This window comes from Colobus angolensis, unplaced genomic scaffold (assembly GCF_000951035.1).
Source record: "Colobus angolensis palliatus isolate OR3802 unplaced genomic scaffold, Cang.pa_1.0 Scaffold176, whole genome shotgun sequence".
Taxonomy (NCBI): Eukaryota; Metazoa; Chordata; class Mammalia; order Primates; family Cercopithecidae; genus Colobus; species Colobus angolensis.
Genome location: NW_012114888.1, coordinates 4897062 through 4903419, shown reverse-complemented (window position 1 = coordinate 4903419; position 6358 = coordinate 4897062). Strand labels below are relative to the sequence as shown.

The 6358-nt window shown below is 45.3% G+C and overlaps 1 pseudogene; it reads left to right on the top strand.

The window, feature by feature from the left end:
- The first annotated feature begins 280 nt into the window (after positions 1 to 280).
- LOC105509506 lies at positions 281 to 3134 on the top strand (annotated as a pseudogene).
- The last annotated feature ends 3224 nt before the right edge of the window (positions 3135 to 6358 follow it).

Here is a 6358-nt window from a genome sequence, read left to right as displayed (position 1 = left end):
CAATCTTCTGTATACCAAACTCTCAGTTACATGGAGATTTTTGCTGTTTGTAAGAATGTCAGTCTTAAAAGAGTGTGAAGATAACCATTCTAACCCTGGAAACCATATTCACATAGGCCATTCCTTTCCCGTCTAACCTCCCAGGTTTCTCCTCATTTACGCCTGTGTAACTCTTCCAGTGTTGTTGAGAACATTGATTAAGGTAATGCATGTGAAGACGCTTTGTAAGTTCTAAAGCACTATAGAAATGTGACTAATACTGTTTATCTGTGACCTTCACATGCCCGAGAAGCCAGCAGAGGAAGGAAATGATTCGAAGGAAGTGCCAGGAGCATCTGGCCCACAGAACGATGGGAAACAGCCGTGCCCCCCAGGAAAACCAAGTACCTCTAAGAAGATTAACAAGAGATCTGGTAAGAGGAAACAATTAGGGAACCACTCCTCTGGCTTCCCTGGCTATGTTCAGGTGTGGGGACTGGGTGTGTGGACTGGATCCCAGACAAGCCTGGGTCCAGGCTGGGCTGAGGAGCTTGCCCAACTCCAGATGAGATGATAGACATGACTTCCAGAGACACAGACTGGAGTTGTCACTCATATAAAAAGCCACGTGACTTGGGGCAAGTCTTCCAAATTTTCTCAGTTCCGGATTCCTAGTCCATAAGATGGGAATAAAGAATCATAGTTCATAAATTATTTGGAGGCATTAAATTTAATCTAGAAGACCTGATGACATGAAAGGTGCTCAAGCAATTCTATCTTTGATAACGTGGGATAATATCTTACTCAGCTCAATGCCTGATACCCAGTACAGGTGTACTTCAGAGATATTGTAGATTCGGTTCCAGACCACTGCAATCAAGTGAGTCACACACTTTTTTTTTTTTTGTTTCGCAGTGCATAAAAACATTATGTTTTCACTATACTGTAGTCTACTAAGTGTGCAATAGCATTATGTCTAAAAATGTACATACCTTAATTTAAAAATAATTAATTGTTTAAAATGCTAACAATCTTCTGAGTCTTCAGTGACTCCCTCTTTTTGCTGGTGGAGGGTCTTGCCTTGGTGTTGATGGCTGCTGGCTGATCAAGGTGGTGGTTGCTGAAGGGTGGAGTGGCTGTGGCAGTTTCTTAAAATAAGACAACAGAGAAATTTGCCACATCGATTAGCTCTCCCTTTCATGAAGGATTTCTCTGTAGTATGTGATGCTATTGGATAGCATTTTACCGACAGTGGAACTTCTTTGAAGTTGGAGTCAATTCTCTCTAGCTATGAAAGTCCTAGAAGGCATCTCATCCAATAGAAGGCTATTTTATCTACAATGAAAATCTGTTGTTTAGTGTAGCCAACTTCAACAGTGATCTCAGCTTGATCTTCTGGATAAGTTGCTGCAGCTTCTCCATCAGGGTTTGCTGCTACATCTTGCACTTTTGTGTTATGGAGACGGCTTCTTTCCTTAAACCTCATGAACCACCCTCTGCTAGCTTCACACATTTTTCCTGCAGCTTCTTCACCTCTCTCAGCTTTCATGGACTTGAAGAGAGTTCGGGTTCTTGCTCTGAATTAGACTTTGGCATAAGGGAATGTTGTGGCTGGTTTCGTCAAATATCCTGACCCCTCAAACTTTCCCTATTTCAGCAGTAAGTCTGTTTTGCTTTCTTATTCCTGTGTTCACTGGAGTATTAGTATTATTATTTCCTTCAAGAACTTTTCCTTTGCATTCACAGCTTGTCTGTTTGATGCAAGAGGCCTAGCTTTCAGCCTGTCTTGGCTTTCAGCATGCCTTCCTCACTAAGCTTAGCCATTTCTAGCTTCTGATTTAAAGTGAGAGACATGTGACTCTTCCTTTCATTTGAATAATTAGCGGCCATTGTAGGGTTGTTAATTGTCCTAATTTCAGTGTTGCTGTGTCTCAGGAAATAGGGAGGCCCAAGAGAAGGAGGAGAGATGGGGAACAGCTCATCGGTAGAGCAGTCAGAACACACACAACATTGGTCGATTAAGTTTGTCATCTTCTATGGGTGTAGTTCCTGGTACCCCCAAAACAATTACACAGAACAGGGTGATTATAGTCAATAATAACTTAATCGTACATTTTATAAAAACTAAAAGAGTAATTGGATTGTTTGTAACAGAAGGATAAATGGTTGAGGGGATGGAGACCCTATTTTCCATGATGTGATTATTACGCATGGCATGCCTGTATCAAAGCATCTCACGTACCCCGTAAGAATATACACCTACTGTGGATCCAGAAAAATAAAAAACACGGACAGGCTCTGTGGCTTACGCCTGTAATCCCAGCACTTTGGGAGGCTGAGGCAGGCCGATCATGAGGTCAGGAGATTGAGATCATCCTGGCTAATACGGTGAAAACCTGTCTCTACTAAAAATACAAAAAGTTAGCCGGGTGTGGTGACGGGCACCTGTAGTCCCAACTCCTCGGGAGTCTGAGGCTGCAGAATCGCTTGAATCCAGCAGGCAGAGGTTGCAGTGAGCCGAGATTGCTCCATTGCACTCCAGTCTGGGCGACAGAGCCAGACTTTGTCTCAAAAAAATAAAAAAATAAATAAAAAAGTAAAAAGTAAAATTATTTTAAAAGATTAAAAAACAACAAAAACAATGGCAGTAATAATATCAAAGCTCACTGATGACAGATCACTATAACAAATATAATAATAATGGAAAAGTGTAAAATTGATGAGAGTTTCCAAAAAAAAAATTGCAGCATCTGTGAAACACTATGAAAATGTGGTGCAATAAAAAAATGTATGCCTGTGTGCCCTTAATAAACACATGCTGAATGAAAGGAGGTATGGGTGGATGTTCCCATAAGTGAAGAGGTTGGGAATCTAAACTTGACAACGGAAGGAGCCAGAAGCTAAAACTTTAATTGGCATTTGGTGTGTGTTGTTTTGGGTCTAAGGTCTCAGACTCTAAGCCACAGAATGAAAAACTGGATAAAGAAGGCCTATGGGCACTTGGGAGGGCAGAGGCATCTACTTTTTTGGAGAAAACAGAGCCTAACACTCTCCAGCCTACCCAACCCTCATCTTCCAACTCTTCTCCATCACAGGACCCAAAAGGGGGAAACATGCCTGGACCCACAGACTGCGTGAGAGAAAGCAGCAGGTGATTTATGAAGAGATCAGCGACCCTGAGGAAGTTGACGAGTAACTCCGTAAGTGAACCTTCGGCTCATCCTCCACATCCCTGCAGATGTGCTATTCTGTTATGGTACTGGTATCCCATCTTACCACTTGTTTCCCAAATCATTCCCTTCTCATAATTTTCTAGGGTACAGCATTGAAGCTGAATGATGCGATTTCCCAGGTTTTGTTTAGTTTTGTTTTGTGTTTTTCTCGGAGTATCCCTTTGTGGCCCAGGCTACAGTGCAGTGGCATGATCTCGGCTCACTGCAAGCTCCGACTCCCAGGTTCACGCCATTCTCCTGCCTCAGCCTCCCTGATAGCTGGGACTACAAGCACCTGCCACCACGCCTGGGTAATTTTTTTTGTATTTTTAGTAGAGAAGGGATTTCACCGTGTTAGCCAGGATGGTCTCCGTCTCCTGATCTTGTGATCCACCTGCCTCGGCCTCCCAAAGTGCTGGGATTACAGGCGTGAGCCACTGTGCCGGGCCTTCACAAACTCTTTCTACTCTCTGCCCTGTATATCTAGGGATCCTCCCTACCCAGGAAGCTGTGGGATCCCAAAACCCAGGTCAGCCCTGATATGCTGGCCACACCTTCCTCTAGCCTAGGAATGGATAAACCAGGTTAGGAAGTCACTGTGACATGTGCAGATGGTTCACTTCGCGGAACAGTGGAAGGCCTGTGCAGGTCCTGAGGTAGGGCAGAATCAGAGCGTGCAGGATATGCAGGTCAGGAGGAGATGAGATTAAGTTGTCATGCAGAGGGAACTCACTGCCACTTACTTTCCTTCTCTCTTCTCGCCTCAGCCTTGGAGATATGACACATGCCGATGATGAGAAGCAGAACTTGGTGACCTTTCACGATCATGGGCATGGCTGCAGATCCCTCATCATCAGGTGTATAGGAAGTGAAAGCAAGTGTTCACAACAGTGAAAAGTTGAGCGTTATTTTTCTTAGTGTGCCAAGACTTCGATGTTAGCGTTTCTGTTGTATATTCTTACAGTGTGCCATTCTGTTAGATAGTAGCGTTTTCATTGATGAGCAAGATATACTTAATGCATATTTCGGTTTGTGTACCACGCACATACCTTAGAAAACAAGTATAGTCAGGTAATCTCCGCATAGAACAACACTGCTCTCCTCTCCCCTCAGATGTGACTACTGAGGACAAGTCTGAGTGTTTAATTTCAGATTTTCTCCTCTGCATTTACAAACCACACACACACACATACACTAAGTACCACTATAAGCATCTCCCATCTGCTGTTCCCCGTTGCCATGTGTCCTGGTCAAGCCCCCCTCACTCGCGTTTCCTGTTTAGCATGCACTCCCCTCATCTGATTCCCTGTCTCAGTCACTAACAGTTAATAAAACTTTGCAAACGTTCCCCAGTTGTTTGCTCCTCTCATTATTGTGCATACAGAGCTGTGCACATGTGTATTTCTTTAGAAAAGATTCTTAGAAGTGGAATTGCTGCGTCAAAGGAGTCATTTATTCAACAGAAACCTAATGAGTGTGTACTCATGCTGAGCACTGTTCTAGGTCTGGAGAGACATCAGGGAACAAGGCAGACAGATGTTCCTGACCACCATTCTAGAGGAGGATGTTTCCATTTGTTGGGTTTGTTTGTTTGTTTGATTGTTTTTTCTAGAGAAGGGGTCTTGCTCTGTCCAGGCTAGAGTGCAGTGGCATGATCATAGCTCAATGCAGCCTTAAACTTGTGGACTCAAGCGATCCTCCCACCTCAGCCTCCAGAGAAGCTGTGACTACAGGCATGCAACATCATGACCCACTGATTTTTTCTAAGGTTTTGTTAAGAAAATCTCTCTATGTTACCCAGGCTGGTCTTGAACTCCTGGGCCAAAGCGATACTCCCACCTTGGTCTCCTAAAGTGTTGGGATTATAGGCATGTGCCACAGCACCTGGCCTCCAGTTTTTATTTTGATAGAGACTATACACTTCAGTCCTGTAGCAGGATTCTGCAGCAGGTGTTTGGGCATCTTGGCCTTTGCTCTCTGAATGATTTTCGGGTTCAAGGTCCAGGATGGTCCACTGGGGAGTATGTGGTATGTGGGAGGAGACACAGATGAAATCGTCATCTGGGGAACGTGGAGGAATGAGGAAGATGTGTGCATGGTAGACCCTGTGATGGACAGGGAATAGAAGAGTCCACTTAGTCTCCATGCAGGGGAGCAATGGTGGGAAAGTCCCCTGGACAGAAGCATGAGACTGCCCATCAAGGGTCTCACCAACCAAGGGCCTGGGAACTGGGGTGGGGACGATGATTTGGGAATGGGTCAGTTCTTTCTCACAGGTACCACGGTATGGTGCAGAGGGGAAACAGTTGTGGGGAAGGGAAGGGCAGAGGGAAGTCTATTTTAGAACAAACCATTGTGTGTGAATGGAGACATCAAAGCTCCATTCACACACAATGGACTTGAAACACCAGCCCCAGGTGGAGGCAGGATTGGAGCTGTTTTGGCAGTCCATTACCCATCACCTTGGCCTCCTGGTTCTCCCCAGCCTTGGAAGGAGGACACCATCATCATTTTGCCTATATGATAGATGAGAGACGGAGTCCCAGACAGATGGTAGGTGTCTTGTCACAGGTGCCACAGCTGGCAGGGGCAGGAGAGGCTGAGTTTGGAGCTCACTGACTCTAGAAACATTAAGGAGGACAAGTGTGTGTGATGGAGGGAGGGAGAATTGAACAAGTCCTGGGTTCTGCCCCCAATCACAATGTAGAGGCTGTGGGTTCATTTACCCAAGACAAGGAGCCCTAGGAGAGAGAGAGTGCAGGGAGGGAGAGGCAGTTGTGGTCATAGTGGGGACAATGGGAGACAGATATGCAGGGTGGGCAGAAAAGGGGCAGGCAAAGAAGCAGGGGAGACCCAAGGCCAAGTGTGGGCTGTCACAACCACCAGAAGAAGAGGGTGCCAGGAAGGAGGTTGTGGGGCTCCAGGAGCAGCAGAGGTTCCCCAGATCTGTGAGCATGCCCTGCCTGGCACTGCAGGAAGAGGTGGCTGCCACCCAGGTCAGTGTGGACGTACCTCTACCTGTGTCTCAGAGGAAACAAATTCTATTTTATCCCAATATAGTTCTGTGTTACACAAATGTGACATTCGGCTACTAGATATTGAGTGTCTTAACCTCCATGCAAATAGAGGAGAGGGTACCCCAAAAGAGATACTGAGGGATTTGATTT